General features: G+C 39.0%; 1 protein-coding gene across 4 annotated transcripts in view; it reads right to left on the reverse strand.

Annotated features, from left to right (window-relative positions):
- Positions 1–935: 935 nt before the first annotated feature.
- Positions 936–18,520, reverse strand: part of CDK14 (cyclin dependent kinase 14) — a 464,786-nt gene continuing 447,201 nt past the window's right edge. For 2 of the 4 annotated variants that reach the window (XM_067562226.1, XM_067562222.1), the window contains one exon: positions 936–5,317. The gene's annotated coding sequence lies outside the window, so the exon portion shown is untranslated. Of the gene's footprint in view, positions 5,318–8,705; positions 8,785–15,899; positions 15,969–18,520 lie in introns of those variants that run through there. The other 2 variants (XM_067562224.1, XM_067562225.1) reach the window with 2 other exon arrangements.

The following is an 18,520-nucleotide window of genomic DNA, read 5'->3' on the forward strand; positions in this document are numbered from 1 at the left end:
TTCAACAGAGTATTCTGGAACATGATCTTAAAAGTAGAATAAAGATGTGTGTAAAATTTACTTCACTAATGCCAAATTAAGCAAAACATTTTAAAATTAAGCATATGCTTATATCCCATTGACTTCAAAGGCTTTTCTAAGCGTTTTGCTGAATATGGATATGCTTAATTCTGTGCTTAAACCTAAGTATGTGCTTAAGTGCTTGGCTGAATCAGGATCTAAAGACTCATTAAGCATCTATAGAGTGCTTTTTGCTGTAGTTTCCATCCCTTTCAATGTAATTGTTTTCAATTTCAATTTTCATAAAGAAAATTTCTGTCCATTATTGTATAGATGGCATTTGACTCCAGTTAAGATCCATCATATTTTTGCTACTAAAGAGGTGCTTTATTGGAGGGGTTGCAGAAAAAGGGGAACATATGTGCACATGTGGTGATTATTAAAAAGATTCATCTTACGACAAAATGCTGGCTTCTCAGAGATTGCCTGACCTGCTTACATAATGCTTCAGTAAAGGATCTACATTTTAACAGAATGACAAATTAATTTCTTTTTTATTGTTAGCAGCTAGACTCAGTACTGCACATTATTAGAAATGTGTGACCTCTCCTCCTATGGAATTGTAGTATAGTAAAATAGGCACTGTCCTTGTAATAGAAAAGCCTCCACAGCAAGTATGAATACAAAAAAATCACTAAAAACAGAACAGAAATTTAGAAATGGCCATACTCCCGAGGGCTTGCCAGCCAGTGAGCCAGAATCTTTAGTCATGTTCTTTGAATATTAACTTGATCCTGAAGTATGTTAATGATTTATTGTAACATTGCCTTCATAACAAGTTTTAAAAAATGTTTACAACCACTATCCTTTTAATTTTTCTGCAAAGAAATTTTGTATTGTATGGCAGTTCTACACAGCAAGCACCAAGGCGAATAGAGAGATTCTGCTACACTTTATTCAATATCATGTTACAAGAAAACAGTTACAGTTGACAAACCATTACATCTTTCATAATACAGACAAATTACAAATTGTAACAAACGCAACATTTATCTTAGCGTACTGCTTACTATGCTGTTGTTCTGAATTATGTATATATATATTTAATTACATTAACATTGTTTTCATGTACCAAACCCCTGTTAAAAAGAATGCCTCTTAGTGCATCATACAAAAAGCCCAGCTAAAGTTGGCGAGTAAGGATTTTGTATGCAGCACTGTCAAAATGCATTTTTTGGGGAGGAATTTTTTAGTGCATCCTTTTATTTTTGCTTATATGAAAAAAATGTCAGGCAGGAACATATACAGTTACCTCCACCTATATAATGGCAGGGGAGATTATTATTTTAGATGGTAATACAACATATTTCTATTTATATGGGATGTCAGTATTTTGCCCCCAAGTATGTACAGCCTAAACATCATTTTATATAAACAAAGGTTTCAAAACCAATAATATTCACAGATGAGTGTTTTGTATAGAAGCATAACATAGAGCATTGAGAACATGTTTCATCATGTGTGCATTTAGAGACCACACTGACATGTATTTCTCCCACCAATCAGTGGGGAATTTACTATTGTAACTTCCTTTAGCATTAGTGGGAGGGTAAAGATCTCCCTCACACCAAAGGCAAGAATAGACCCCAGTGTCTGCAGGCATTGCAGATAGAGTTTTCATGTGCTGCATGAACACATTTGCTATTCTAAACAACTTTTTTTCTGAAAAAAACTACCACCCCAATCCAGGATACTATGCAGTGATGTAATGTTGATACTATCACAGTGCTAAGGGGCCCTGACTAGTACTGTGCAACTCCCTGTGGGGTATGGTTCTTGTGAGCCAGATGAACTGAACCCATCAGGATTGAGGATTGGAGATGGTAACTTGTATGGGTAAGTTCTATGAACCTGAACTTCCAAGAAAGCATCCCTTCCAACAGATCGTCCCCATCACCATCTCTCCCTCCCCCTCCACCTACTGTTAGATATTTTTAGGGAGCTAGGACACACCTTTGCACTTTTATCTGCCCTCTGCCCCTTCCCTAGGTTTTCAGGGGTGCCAGACAGCAGCTCCTCTTCCCTCAGGCAAAACCACCATCTCCCCTCAACATCAGAAAGCATCTGTAGGGGAAGTTATCCCACTGTTCTACCAGCCATGGTGTTATTGACTAAGAACAGGTAAAGTCTCAGGGCTTCTCAAACTATTGTGCTCTAGGGTTTAATGGCCATCCCTACCTATACTCAGCAGCTAACCCAGTTCTTGGGAGTATGAAGTGCTACCCAACATAATGCAATGGCTGACAGCAGGAGCAGGTTTGTTTCCTGGCTCCGGATCATCACTTCAAGAGCCAATTTGCCTCTTCTTGCTTCCCTGAAAACCCTTTCTAGATTTGAGGGTCAGCAGTGGGCCTGTCTGGTGCCTCCTGGAGGGTATTTAGAGGGAGAATGGTCAGCCAGCACCTCTTAGGGCAGCACTGAAGGCAACACTCCATTTCAGGATGCTGCAGAAGGAGCATTTGTCTGGCTTTCTAAAGAGAGATCTAATGTTTAGCAGAGGGCCCTGGCTGATGGGTATTGCAGGGTGACAACTAGCTAGGGAGGGGCCGCTCTGGAAGGAGAGGGTGAGGGAGCAGGGCTGTACAATCACCACAGATCTAGAGAGCTTTGGGCACCTGAACTGATGTTTGCAGTTGCACTAAAACTCAGAGCCCTCCCTGCTATTGAATGGGTTTGAGGATCCCTGTGAACCTTTTCAAAGTCTTACTCCTAACCCCATCAGCTGTCTGAATACAAGTTATCCCTCCATGAAGATATAAACTCTCTCATTTCACAACTTCCTCAACAGAATAATAAGTCTGCTAATGAACCCAGGCCACAATGTTCAAGCTTGAGTGTCTGGAGTTAGGTGTGTAAATAAGTGAGTTGATTTTCAGGGGCTCTGAGTGCCCAAAATTCCATTGGGAGTTTACAGGTGCTCAGCCCCTTTGAAAATTGAGTCACTTTCTATTTAGGCACCTAAATCAAAATTCAGAAACCCAACTCCAGACACTCAAATTTGAACATTTTGGTCACAACCATTAACAATTTCAACAGTTTAAGTGGGGAGTGGGATAGACACAGACACATGACTTAAGCAAATGCTATACTTGATTTACCATGGATAGTAAGGTGCTAGATTTGTAACCCTCTGAAGGGAACAGTTTGGGGAATTACTCTCTATATCAAACCATCAGATGTTTCATTGAGGATGATAATTGCTCACCTCCCTTCTTCAGCTGCCAAAATAAAAGATATATGTCTAAGAAACTGCCATTATTTTCCTACTTGAAACCTTTGTTAAGTTTTCAAAAATTCTTCAGATGTTTTGCAATAGTGTATAGCCTTTTTTAAAAAATAGCTAATTTTAAACCTCAAATTGCATATGATTTAAGTAGCAAAGATAATGTACAAAAGATTTTTCTCCTAAAAAATAAAATAAAACACGTAAGTCAAAGCAAACAACATAAGGCTATTTCAGTTTGTGATAAGATTGAAAAGTTCAGTGGCTTGCTGTTTTGTCCTCCCCGCTCCCTGCCCAATGTCCTTGTAAGTACAGGAGTGAATTTGTAATAAGTTTTAAAATTGAATTGTGATTTCAGTTGCCTTCAGGTAGTTTTTACAAGTTTTGAAATGACAGAGATGTCCCAGGGGACAAAAGGTTTTAATGATTGTGCAACTATTGTGTTTAACTTAATTGTGTTTAACTTATTGTGTTTAACTTAGCTTAACTGTGTTTGAAAGTACAGAACAATATTTACTGTAGTTCATAAGAGGAATCCTCTACTGGTAGCTTTTGAACAATCCAGGATTTGCCTTATTGGGTGTTCTTTCCTGGTTCCCAATAGAAACAGTGCTAGAGTTTCAGAGAGGGGCAGTCCTTTCCCCACTCCCTCCAAACAAAATACTAAATGTTAAACCAATGTGTTTTTATGGCAGTTGATGCATCCAGGAAGCAATGGAACTTTACATTTTGAATAAAATAGCCTAACAAGCCCTTGTGTTCAAGTACCGTTATAACTGAACAGCAGGATTTGCACCATTCCCAGTCTCTCTGAATTCAAAGTTTTATACCTCGTACATTGGGACAGTCATATTCCATGAGTTTCCCTCAAGCCCTGCCTCCCCAATCAACAGAGGTCTCCTTTTCTAAAATGACATGACTGCATTGTTTGCAAAGTGTGCATTTGAATGAGTCAGTCAAAAACAACTTAAATACATAGTAGCTGGTGGTGTCCTCCAATCAGATCAGAATATCTAAGCAAAATAACCAAAAGTGCTTTGGTGTGGAACAGCAAACATTTTAGATCAGGGTGACTTTTCATTTTGCTTTCTAAGAAGCAAACAAAGATAGTTTTAGGGGCTCATTCAGAAAATACTATTTCTGCACTCTAGTGTTTATCCTAAAGTAAACTCAATTCTGTTTCATGCTCATTTCAGTTTCTTTTTCAGAAAATATTCCAGAAGGTAAATAGGGTGTGAAAAAAGTAAGTAAGATGTAGCCAAGACCTATAAAACATTTAAAAAAAATCTCTATTAGCAAAGGGTAAGGAATTCATCACTATATCTGCTAGTATAGTATGTCCTGTCATTTTTTTCTTCATTGCAGGTCTATTTTGAAAAGTGACATGCTATGCAGCCTATACAGAATAACTGAATACATTCTGAGTTTCTAAATAAACAGGCAATTATTTCCAGGTTTAAAAAAAAATGGATGTGAACATTCTGAAGAGGTAAAAAAAACAATTTAGGAATAATGGCAAGATACTGTACGTATCAGTCAATCTGAGGACTTGGACTTGCTCTAGCTAGAAATAGCTCCTTACTGGTTGAAAAATATGCCAACACTCAAAGAAAACACACATTTTTATGCCTCTATTGGCTTTTATGTACAGACATTACTGAACAAGTGTGAACACCAAATGTGTTGTCTTAACGTATTTAAGACGTTGCTGGTGAAAGCATAAAAATCTTTATAAAGATGCTGTGCTGCAGTGGAAAAATCAAACAAAATCAAACAAAAAAGACTGAAAAGAGTATATCCCATGTACCAGTAAGCAAAAGCTAAATCTTCACATAGTTCTCTGAAATCACAAGGTATCCAAATGCGTGCAAGATTTTAAGTAAATTGCAGGGAAAAACTGGGTCTTGCCAGCTTCAGTTTTCTTCTGAATGAAATCCACCAGAGAGAGAAAAAGGAGACAGGGCCATGGTTCCTTGAAATCATTGGTCCCCTCATTAGGTTCTGTTTTCCTCCTGCAGAGTGGTGAGCATAATTCTGTAAGAAAATAATAGAAATTGTAAGAAGCCTTATGATCTGCATCATGTTATGATTTTTGAATGTTTGCCCAAAGCTGGCTCTCATTACTTTATTATTCCAACTATGACCAAAATATCACAAACCCAAAACATATTTAGATCAGGTGTTTCAACAAGGCAGAAATGTTAAAGCCATCATTTTCGAATTGGGTGCCTAAAGTGAGGCGTCTAAATCCTTATTAAGGCATCTAATTAAAAGTGACCTAATCTTCAGAGGTGCCATGAGCACCAACAAATTCAATTGGAGCATGTACATGTACCAGACAGCTGTCTCTGCAGAAGATGCTCAAGCCCCAGGCAGGTAAACAGGAACCTGCTGCTTATTGGTATAGCATTTGGAGTTTATAATCTATGACTGTTCCCTTCCCCTGCTCTTTCTCCTGTACTGCACCCAGCAGTTGCCTCAATGGCCATTCTCTTCTTCTAACCAAGGACTGCACAGCCCAGGCTGGACTACCTGATAAACACTTTGCCTGAAAAAGGAGTTCGCTTATTTGCAGGCATATATAGCAAATAACTCTGTAAACTCCATCTGGCAATGGTAAACATCTAGGAACACAGAACACTCCTCTTTATTCTGGTGCTATTCTAGCATATATACTTTGTAATCATTTCCCTAGCTTTATCTTTGAATCATGCCAATGATTTCATAGAATCATAGAAGATTGGAGTTGGAAGAGACCTCAGGAGGTCATCTAGTCCAAACCTCTGCCCAAAGCAGGACCAACCCCCCCACTAAATCATCCCAGTCAGGGCTTGGCAATCCGGGCCTTAAAAAACTCTAAGGATGGAGATTCCACCACCTTTCCGGTAACCCATTCCAGTGCTTCACCGCCCTCCTGGTGAAAAAGTTTTTCTTAATATCCAACCTAGACCTCCCCCACTGCAACTTGAGACCACTGTTCCTTCTTCTGTCATTTGCCACCACTGAGAACAGCCTGGCTCCATCCACCCTGGTAGTTGAAGACTGCTATAAAATTCCTCCTCCTCACTCTTCTCTTCTGCAAACTAAATAAGTCCAGTTCCCTCAGCCTCTCCTCATAAGTCATGTGTTCCAGCCCCCTAATAATTTTCGTTGCCCTCCGCTGGACTCTCTCCAACTTGTTCACATCCTCTCTCTAGTGGGGGGTTCCAAAACTGGACACAATACTCCAGATGTGGCCTCACTAGTGCCAAATAGAGGTGAATAATCACTTTCCTCAATCTGCTGGCAATGCTCCTACTAATGCAGCCCAATATGCCATTAGCCTTCTTGGCAACATGGGCACACTGTTGACTCATATCCAGCTTCTTGTCCACTGTAACCCCCAGGTCCTTTTCTGCAGAACTGCTGCTTAGCCAGTCGGTCCCCAGTCTGTAGCAGTGCATGGGATTCTTCTGTCCGAACTGCAGGATTCTGCACTTATCCTTGTTGAACCTCATCAGATTTCTTTTGGCCCAATCCTCCAAATTGTCTAGATCACTCTGTATCCTATCCCTACCCTCCAGTGTATCTACCACTCCCCCCAGCTCACTGTCATCTGCAAACTTGCTGAGGGTGAAATCCACCCCATCCTCCAGATTATTAATGAAGATGTTGAACAAAACCGGCCCCAGGACTGACTCCTGTGGCACTCTGCTTGATACTGGCTGCCAACTAGACATTGAGCCATTGATCACTGCCCGTTGAGCCCGACAATCCAGCCAGCTTTCTAGCCACCTTATAGTCCATTCATCCAACCCATACTTCTTTAACTTGCTAGCAAGAATACTGTGGGAGACTGTTTTAAAAGCTTTGCTAAAGTCAAGGCATATCACATCAATTGCTTTCTCCACATCCACAGAGCCAGTCATCTCATCAAAGAAGGCAATCAGGTTGGTCAGGCATGACTCCCCTTTGGTGTATCCATGCTGACTGTTCCTGATTACCTTCCTGTTCTCCAAGTGCTTCAAAATGGATTCCTTGAGGACCTGCTCCATGATTTTTCTGGGGACTGAAGTGAGGCTGACTGGTCTGTAGCTTCCCCAGATCTTCTTTCTTCCCTTTTTGAAGATGGGCACTATATTTGTCTTTTTCCAATTGTCTAGGACCTCTCCTGATCGCCACGAGTTTTCAAAGATAACGGCGAATGGCTCTGCAATCACATCAGCCAACTCCCTCAGCACCTCAGAAGCATTGCATCTGGCCCCATGGACTTGTGCATGTCCAGCTCTTCTAAATAGTTCTGAACTTGCTCTTTCACCACGGAGGGCTGCCCACCTCCTTCCCATACTGTGCTGCCCAGTGCAGTGATCTGGGAGCTGACCTTGTCTGTGAAGACAGAGGCAAAAAAACATTGAGTACTTCAGCATTTTCCACATCACATGTCACTAAGTTGCTTCCCCCATTCAATATCGGGCCCACACGTTCCCTGACCTCCTTCTTGTTGCTAATATTCTTATAGGAACCCTTCTTGTTACCCTTCATGTCCCTTGCTAGCTGCAACTCCAATTGTGCGTTGGTCTTCCTGATTTCACACCTGCATGCTCGAGCAATAATTCTATACTCCTCTCTAGTCATCTCTCTAAGCTTCCATTTCTTGTAAGCTTCCTTTCTGTGTTTAAGCTCACCAAAGATTTCTCTCTTAAACCAAGCTAGTCGCCTGCCATATTTGCTATTCTTTCTGCACATCAGGATGGTTTGTTCCTAATTTCCATTTCATCAAACAAACTCCCAATTATTTTATCTGAAAAGATGGCTTGTGATTGTTCTGCTATTTATTTGGGGACAGCTGAACAGATTGAGGACCTGTGGGGCATGATCCTGAATTACTTAATCAAACTTCCCATTGTCTGTAATGGGAGTTATAACTGAATAAGGGCTGTAAGGATCAGGGTAACGAAGGATTTTAGTTTTGTCACTAGCGCTTTTAACCTTTAAATATCTTCGAATGGATTTGTGTACAAGCCGTTTGCTGATGAAATTAGGGAATTCTGTAATTACCTAAAGACAGGTTCGAAATACAGATATTGCTTTTAAAACAACTGGTTTTTCCAAAAGATGGGATTAGAGCTATGGGTACTTGTTACATTTTAAAGTGCCGTTTCAAGGACACATTCTGATATACAAGAAAATAGCACTTAAAAAGCAGTTATGCAAAAGTATTTATCAGATTGAGAGGTGTGTTGGTATTAGCACCTCCTAAAGCTACACATCAAACTGCAGGTGCTACTGACTCCAGTCCGTGATTGACCTCATTTCAACACCAGGAAAGAAACAATGAAAATGTCCTTAAAAATGAATTCAAACTGCAGCTTCTAGCACAAGATTTTAATTGCTTTTGTCAGCAGCAGCAGCTTAAACAATTTCTACCTCTTGCAATTTCTCTCTCTCCATCCATGCCAGGCTCATTACCATGGTTCCTGAGTGCTCCTCTCCCTCTCCATGAAAACTGCACAGCACCTGAGCTAGATCAACAAGAACACATGAGGAGTGTTGTGTGACACTGGTTTATGGCCTCTTGGAGTATGTTCAGCCATCTCTTGAGTTCTATTTGAGTTGTTTTTCAATTGCGTTTGTGCTTCGAGCCAGGGGATGTTGTGAAAGCCGAAAGTATAACTGGGCTAAAAAAAGAATTAGGTAAGTACATGGAGGATAGGTCCACCAATGGCAATTAGCCAAGATGGTCAGGGATGCAACCCCATGCTCTGGGTGTCCCTAAGCCTCTGACAGCCAGAAGCTGGGATTGGGCCATAGAGAAGGGATCTCTTGCTCACTAACCTGTTCTATTCATTCCCTCTGAAGCACCTGACATCAGCCAGTGTCCGAAGACAGGATACTGGTCTAGATGGACCATTGATCTGACCCAGTTTGTCCATTCTTATGCTAGCACAAATGATTTCTGACACTAAACAGCAGAAGCTGCCCTTTCACATGCTGGGAAACCCTGACAGCATCATTTTGGTAACATGATGGAATGAGGACCAACAATGGTGATTAAAATGTGGAGTAGATGTTCAAAGCTTTCTATAAGGGGTCCTTTGTTCTTCTGCTGTGGCTCTGTATAAGAAACCCCCAACTGTAATAATGTAATTTTCCCATCCCCAACGCTGACTGCTCTGAGATACCTTTCCTTCAGCTTTCAGGTTGGGACGCAGGTTCCAGTGATTCTGAAAGTTGCTGAAGAGCATGGTGGTCCACACTGCCCTGTTTCCCTACCCCCACCCTTCAAATACGAAACATCTACGGCCCCCGGCTGTTCTTGAACCAGGATTCTCCACATGATACCACAGCACAATTCCTAAGCTTCTTAGCAATTTTGCTTTTGCATTTTTTAAAAAAAGAGAGAGTTCTATTTTAGAAAAGCCCTCACTAAAATGTCCTGGTTTTTTTCTGATCATACAAATCAAAGTTTTGCTTGGTGACTATGCAGATTGTGTTTATGGCCCCTAGTCACAGCTTTGCTTATAAAAGCATAAGCTGCAAAAGGGAATATTTACAATTTATGATTTCCCAAGAGCAAACAAGGGCTCTTTCAGATCTTCTTAAAATACCTTCTGACATGGAACAGGCTGCCTTAAAAATGAACTTTTATTTTTGCACTTAGGATGAGGCAGTTTAGATTTTCATAACATCTTTGCTAACAAAAATAAAAGATTATAAGCAAGTAAATGATGCATCTAAAATATTCAATGATGTAAATCAAGCATTGTAATTGTAATTATATGAAATTCTTTGCTGCATGCCTCCTGTTATGTCAGAGAACTCAGATGGCACACAATAATTTATTAATCCACCTTAAAAATAAGCAATAAATAACTTTATAATATTGCAGCTGAAGATGTAATAGCAACACTATGAAAGGATACTAAAGCTTTGTATGTTAAGTATTAATTCTAGTCTCAAGGCATGGAGTACGGGAGGGGTGACTAAGAGGCCAACACTTCCTGACGATTTAATTTTTTTAATTTATAGAAGCACTGTTCTTCCCTTTACAAATATTTGTCTCCGGTTCCCATACAGTCTCCTTTTGGCAGCCTCAGTATCCTTCTCAAGGTGCTGTTAATACATTATACAATGGGGCGGAGCTGTGCTCGTACAGAGTCCTTAACATGCAAAGCACACTCAGGGTGCAGTTCTATTTACACTTCAGCCTGTTAGCATTACTTTAGACAGTTCAGTCCTATGAAATACGATTGTAAATACAAATGCAACCAGATAACCAGGGGGAATACTGCATTTTCTGGAAGGTGAAACATACTGGCAATTTCAGACCATCACCCATGTCTCATGCCTCCTCTCCCCCCCACACACACACCCAGCTATCTTTCCATAAAATTAGATAATATTAACAGATAATGCATTTCTTTCTTGCTTATCTTTTATTCATCACTTTACTAGTGAAGCTACTAAAAATAAATATATTGTCGATAAGATTTGTATTCAGGTAATATCTACATACAGCTCTTTGCTATAAATGTTAATTAATTGGCTAACCAATACCCATAATGCAACTTTATTCTGACCCGCATGCCCTATGAACTAGATATTTTTTTGGATTCAATTTTCTTAAAACCAACTGTCAGCATCATGTGATGGAAGAGATGAAAAATGAAAATGAGCATTCCTGCTGTGCAGGTGAGTGACCTGTGGGAGACAGCTCTGCCTGGTAGGATTTTTACACGTACCATCAGACACAGACCAATTGATTAGATCATCTTATACCCGCCACCAACTAGGCTCAAGAGACTAATTAGAGAGAGTACTGCCTGCGCAGGCACCCCATTGACACCTAATTTGCTCAGCCAAAGCCTTTGGGGAGAATGTATTATCTCTGCAGCTGCACTTCATGCATTTCTGATTTGAGGCATAAGCAAGAAGTACTTCATCACTCTTTCGAGCAAACTGAATGTATAAGCCCTTAAGTGCTGAATACAAGCAAACAGACACGTTAAATCAGGCCAGCCTCTTATAAACGCTGCTCCCCTCTCAAATATAGGTACACATACATACGTTATTTTAGCTCTGTGTCTATGTGCACACACATATAAATACATAGTATGTATATGTATGTGTATAAATAAATATATGTAACATATCTATAAACAGACATTTATATCAATACATATTTTAAAATATACAGTTCTTATACATTACAAAGTACTTTGTTTCTCAAATACATTTGCATTACAGCAAGTTTTAAAAATACTATTGTATTATATGAAAAAAATTATTTGCAAGTATTGTTAGCTTAAGCCCTCTATTTCTGCACAGGCCTGGATCAGACGAGATGCCTGTTAAGTTTCTTTATATATCTTCAGTGGCATTAGCTCAGAGGTGAAGTGAGTGATTATTTCAATACTGCTTCTAGATCATTTGTGGGCTTCTCTTCCATTGGCTAAACCATCTGCGTGGTTTGTTGAGGAACACTATTCACTGGGGCTAAGTATAAGACTACTAAAAACTGATTTCTCCAGGGCTTTAGTTCTATCCAGTTACTCCGTGCTCCTGAAATGCACTGAGGAGCCAAGTCTTAAGGCTGGGATTAAAAATTTATTCTAAAATAGATTATTTGACTCTAGAAATAAACTTTGAATTTTCCAAATTGGTAATGTTTGAAGGAACTATTTTACAACAGACTTTATTGTGCAATTCTCTAGCTTACACACCCCATAATTAATGGCAGTCTCTCAGCACTTCTCAGCGAGATATAGTAGAACAGTGCTGAAATGAAGCCTCTTATTTCCAACACCTTGTCTATATACAAACTTGCACCAGTTTAAAGTTGTGTCTTTAATTTAATTTAACTGGTGCTAACTCCTGTGTGGACACTCTTGTGTTGGTTTAAGAGTTTTTATATAGAATTTTATACCAGTTTAACTAAACTGATTTTAGCTACGTTGGTGCAAGTTGTGTGTATAGGCAAGGTGTAAGACTTTCCTTTACCAGATATACGAGGGCAGTGACACGCAGACTTTTTCATAAGATAGATCACATGTTAACCGACGGTATCTCCTCCCATTCGGTCACACAGGTCACATCTTTTCTAGATCAATTTATATTTAATTTATATTTTTAGCTGTTTTTAGTTTTAGTTTAACAAGTTGGAAACAAATAAGAGCGCTAGCTCTATGTGATCAGCCAGTACTATATAGAACACTTACTCATATGCTATTAAATAATATCAGAACCATGTTAGTCAAATAAGTAAAACATTTTTCTGAAACATTTTTCTTGATTTTCTATACTGTGCCTGACTTCTTTATTGTGTTCACTTGCTAATTCAGAATGAATCTCCCTGATTTCAGTCCCCAATGGCAAGATATTGCTGCATATTCTAGACCATGCCCAAAAAGTGCTGAGTTATGAATATTAATAAAAATGTAGGCAGTGTCTTTTTTTCATAGTTCCTAATCCTGCAAAGAACTTTGCCTGGGCTGCTTCCTCCTCCCACACAGAGCCCCATGACATCAAGCACCTGAATGAAGATCATTGCATGATCCAGGTCATGTTCTATTAACGACTAAAAGAACTGGTAAATTAATTACCAGACATGAACAGTAAACTCTACCAGGAAAAAAAACAACAGTACTAACCTGGAAATAAATATGGATAATATGGGTGTACAAATATAAATGCATTTAAGAAAAGAACAGATAGCCACCAATGATGATCGGCCTGTAAGTATGCTGCAGTGGACAGGGCATTAGATTGGGACTCAAAGGACCTGGATTCTATTCCTCACTCTGCCACTGACTAGATGTATGATCTTGGGCAAATCACTTCACCTCTGTGTGTGTGTCTGTTTTGTCTGGGTTAGATTATAAACTCATTGGAGCAGTTACTGCCTCTTATTGTATGGTATGCGGTATCTAACGCAATGAAGCCCTGATGTTACTTGTGACCTCCAGGTGGTCGCATTATATAAACAATAATAATAATGAGGCAAAAATCCAAATTTTGGAATTGTTCGAAATCCTAACCCAGATCTGCCTACGAATTTTGCACCTGTTGTGATAATGGTCCAAATCAAAGCCCTAGATGTCCTTTAACTTTAGATGGTCAGAAATCTGAATCCAGATGTTGTAGCTTGAGCCTGAACAATGCCTATTATTATGAAGGCTTGATACCTAACTGGGATATCTAGGTGCTACAGCGATATAAATAATCTCTTAAAACAACAAACAGGGCATTTTTGTACTCGTTACACAATTACAGAATACCTTGTACTTGGAGCTCGCAAAAATATTTTAACTAACTCTTGAACGTTTGCTGGACAAAACAAAAACGAGTAAAACTCTTACTCTTTACTGTAGCAATTTTATTCACTATTTTTGTTTCCACTAATATTTGGTAACGTAGTTTGTAGTTGACCCTTTAACCTTTGGGTGGCTGTGGTAACTTCTAAGCTAGTTTTTCTCTGAGTCTTTCAGCAAAAATTCTCTACTACCCCAAACTGCCCACAGCTGTATTTTTTTCTTTGAGTAGAGAACAAAGTCCACAAAGCCTTTTTCAATTACCATTTGAATAAGGCTTCACATGAAAAATGGCCAGGAAGGAATCTACTATACCTCTTCCAGTCTTTGAGAATAAAATACAGTCCTCTACAAGCGAGCTCTGGGAAAGTTAAAACTTCACACAGAAGTACTACAAAAATTGTAGTCTTAGTGAGTTCAATATAGTTTGCAAGCAGAGCCATATGAACCTTATTTTAAAAAAGAAAGAAGCTTAATAGCTCAGACACCAAGATTTTGGAACACATCAAGACTACAGAAATATTGCTACCTCTTCTTTCACTAGAACATGCTTTGCAAACCAGACAAAGGGCCAAATTCTTACAACTTCCTACATCCTCCTATTTGTTTTTCCTATTTCAGCTCTGACCATCAGCCCCAGGCAAGACACTTACAATGATTTATTGAGTTGTCTCCTCTGACTTTGGGCCCAGTAAGATCAGTGGGTAAAAACTCACTCACAGGCATTTATACCCACAGTTGTGTAGTACAACTAAGGAACATAACCTATGGCTTCCAAAGTGCTCGCCAAGCTTTTTCTTGCTGTCTGCTTGGTTTCTGAAGAAATTAGGTTTCTAACTCTTGTTTGTGAAGAAAATCTGCCAAAGGAAACCATCTAAATATAAACTGCTGCCATGTTGTCTTCCTGAATCTGTGATCAGACAACCTAAACCAAGATGTGTTTGTGCATCATGCCTAACATAATGCAGCCCTGATTTAAGTCAGGGTAGCTATGTATTACTGTAAAACAAACAAATAATAATAAAAGCTGTGACCAGCCCACATTTTTATCTACGTGGTATTAATGTTGATGCTTAATTAGAATAATTTAAAAGCCAAGGTGGATTTAAAAAAAAAACAAAACCTTTATTGTTGAGCATGCTAATCAGATGTGGGTGGATATAATAGAACACAAATATGAAAGACCTATCAGGTCAGTGGTTGGCTGCTCCTGATTTGAACCTCTCTCCAGAAGTGTGGAGTATCAGGGAGAGAAGATGGGAGAATTCCTAGGTGCAGTAGATAAGCCCAACAGAATGGTGGGAGAGACTGGGAGGTTCAGACGGAACAATCAACTGGGGGAACTTTAACAGACTCATTCTTCATCTAAAATAATTCCTCATAGTTCACCACTCACTGCAGGCCTCCACTTTCTGCAAGTCTGACTTTTTGACTCACAAACAGCTAACTAATTATTTTCAGATATGCAGAAATACAGTGAAATCCATCTTAACCAGTTCCTTAGAGGCAAAAATTGATTACATAATGGAGAAGGCCTACTAATAAAGGAAGAACTGAACTCAAAAGGTTTGGGGATATTTTGGGACAGTCTCTTAAGATAGAATGTTGCCTAATAAAGACAGACACTTTGTATATGTTTTAGGAGAGCAGGGAACAGGAGGGGATTGATGGCCTTTGAGGTAGATAGAAATTTTGTTTTGTTTTCAGACTGCTTCAGTGGAATGGCTTCTCTCATTTCCTGACTTGCCAACAAATACTCAAGAAGTAGAACAGTTATGTGCTTAAGGGATCAAGAAGCTTCAAGAGTCATTTAATCAACAATAATTCTGAGACTTTCAAAGGGACAGAAAGATGTTTAAGTTCTCTGCAGTCTAATTTCCAACAGCAAATGAACAGCATAAGGCCAAAGTACAAGGTGAACAGATTGAGAAATCATGCCTCAATCCAAATTTCATGAATGAAACTTACTGAATTTCTATTAATGCCTGTCAGCTGACAGATATCCAGTGTTACACAACACTGGAATTGTGCAAGCCTCTTTGGAAGTACTTACATTTGGGAATGTACTCTTTCTGCCTCTGGACTGAAGCACCACAATTGGCTAACATATTTAAAGCTACATGCAGTAATGTTTGTGGTCACCACACAGAGAAACAGTTCTGGTTTTCTCATTGCTTTTTCCCTTACTGCCCTTAAGCATATTTTGTCTATGTGTTCTGTGAAGTGAAATGCATATACACACCACTCTGCTAAAACATGACTGCACATTTATATCTGATTAAAATCCTCTGCAAATTTATATGCAAATTAGTGTGGCCTTTTGGTTCCAGGGAAGTTGTCAGTAGAGCCGGCAGTGCTGTTAAGGTTGTACACTACTGGAGTAAAGGATTCACAATCTGCAAGGTAAATGAAATATATGTTGATTGGATGCTAGATGAGCTGTTAGTATCCACCTCCTTTGAAAAGCAGTTTAGGGGCCACATTATATGAAGTTACAATATCTTATAAGGTAGTTAAATATGGCATTTTGCATATACATGACCATCAATATAATCAATGTTGCTACATGATTAATCAATGTTCTTAGAACAAATTTAAGACTTCTGGTGCAAAATAATCAAGGGGAGCTTATGTCTAAACCCAGATGCAATTGGTGAGAAAGGACTGCAGGAGGCTCCAAGGCAATGATACTCAGACTGAGGCTCGGGAGCCGCAAGTGGCTCTTTAATGTGTCTCCTGTGGCTCTTTGCAGCATATGATATTAAAACACTGTGTGAATTAATTAACAACCAATTTAAGTTATTAACCAATCGGGATGCTTGTACTAAGAATACTTGGTCAGTCATTTTGCTGTGAGAATTCTCTCTCTCATACTGTGTGTTTGGGTGGAGAAAGGAGAAAGAAATAAGAGACAGGAAAGTAGAAGCCTAAGAAAAATCAATTTTTCATCCGTATTTCTGCTTTTGATAAATGTTTTCTCTAGTTTTTCTCTCCAAAAGAAAGAATACTTTTGATACCAGCAAGGAATTCTTAATTAATCTGGAATGCTGAGTTATGAGAGCCTTTCTTTTTAGCTTAACAGAAGGGACATCATTACAGTTGCATCCTGGATAGCAAAAAAACCCTTCTAGTTGAAAGCTGCTGCTTTGTAAGATCCATCTGGTTATACAACTCTATTTGCTGGTCTGGCTTTTCAGAGACTAAACATCATGCCAAAGTAGTCACATAAATTAAAATAAATTCTATAGAGCAGCACTGCAAATGAACAAGTATATACAAAATTAAATAGAATGGAAGCCTCACAAGTTGAATCACAAGGTACATGAGATTAAATGACAACTTTAAGTAACAGATATACTTTAAATTTTGGACTATATTTCCCAGAACCATTATGCTATGGCTATCCAGTCCAGTCCCACAGAGAACACCACAGAATAGAGACACAGAGATCAGGAAGGCTTGAAGTCAACCTTCTGAAGCCTGGTTTATAGTCTCCCAACCCAGCAGAGATTGAGAATCTATGAGGAAAGGAAGCCGCAGTTATGCATAGAAGTTTGTCCCCTCCATACTGCCTCCCCGTCCTTCCTGTGCTGTCATTAGCTGAGTCCCCACATGGCTGCACATTGTAACAACTGAGGGCAGTAACCCTGCTTGAAGTAGCATTAATGCATTTGGGTTTCTGGCTGAAATTTAGTGGGGTGCTACAAAGCGACTGGTTGCCTGTTCTATTCCTCCCACCTCTGGGAACCCTGACACTATAGAACTGCAGCAAAGAAGCTTCTGTAGAGTCAGGTGGGACAATACCACAGAATGACAAATCTAATTGGGGACCCCCACCTTGTACAAATGGCGAGAGAAAGAACGAGTATGGAGGTTTGATTTACTATGAGAAGTACATGTTCTGTCTAAGGTAGGAACCCTTTTCATGCCCATGGCCAAGATTTTCAAATATGACCAGTGATTTTGGGTGGCCAGCTTGAGATACCTTCTAGGGGCCTGATTTTCAGAAAACGTGCAGCAGCCACCCTTTGAAAGCCAAGCCTTTTTTAAAAGATGTCTCAAGCTGAGTGCTCAAGACCACTAGTTGCTTTTGAAAATCTTGGTCCATATTTTTATCCAGTTCTGTAATACACTTCATAGGTTCCACACGTAGGACAAAAATAATAGATGTCAGATCAGGCATTACCTATACCTATGGTTGGCATGCAAGAGCAGGAACTGTGGTCAAATAGGTAGTTATAACCTTTTCTTTCAGTGGCATTGCATCAGTTTTCTTGTAACTGCCAAAAAATATTAATCTTTCTTTTGAAGTCCTATTATATATTAAATGTAAGGTTTTGCATGGCTCATTTAAATAGTTTAAATGACACAAGGTTAAGAACAGAAAAGTCTTTCACCAAAGGTGGTTAGTTCTTTTTCAAAGATTTAATATTATTTAAAGCTTACTTTCACTGCATTCCTTTATATTGGCTGTTTCCCAAGTGGAAATAAGTTAATTAAATAGGATTTTGACCCTTTAACCTTCCATATAAACTGTATCTTTACTTAACTCTATTTAAATAAATCAAATAAAAAGCAATTATGTGGCAGAATATGTATTTTTACAGCTGTGTAAAAAACAAATGTGTCTAATAAGGCTATTTGTAAGTACTTAGTAGTCAAAGCTACAGCAAGGACTCATGATTTAATTAAAAAAATATGGGTGGGCATATAAATTCATTTATATTGGATTGTCTCAAACAAACGTCTCTAGCTTTATTACAGTATAGTGGTATGGTCCAATAATTCCCCATTTGTTCATGGCAACTACTGTTCAATCCACCTGATTAATTTGCACTTGTTTTATGAGTCATATAAAGTGTAGCTGGTCTCTAAAAAAATATTGAAAGGGATGAGGATAAAAGGAGGGAGGGGGCAGAGAAGGAAAAAGATGATAAAAACAAAAATA

This window comes from Emydura macquarii, unplaced genomic scaffold, assembly GCF_026122565.2.
Source record: "Emydura macquarii macquarii isolate MOO-44397 ecotype Brisbane River unplaced genomic scaffold, CSIRO-AGI_Emac_v2 contig_2422, whole genome shotgun sequence".
Lineage (NCBI taxonomy): Eukaryota > Metazoa > Chordata > Testudines > Chelidae > Emydura > Emydura macquarii.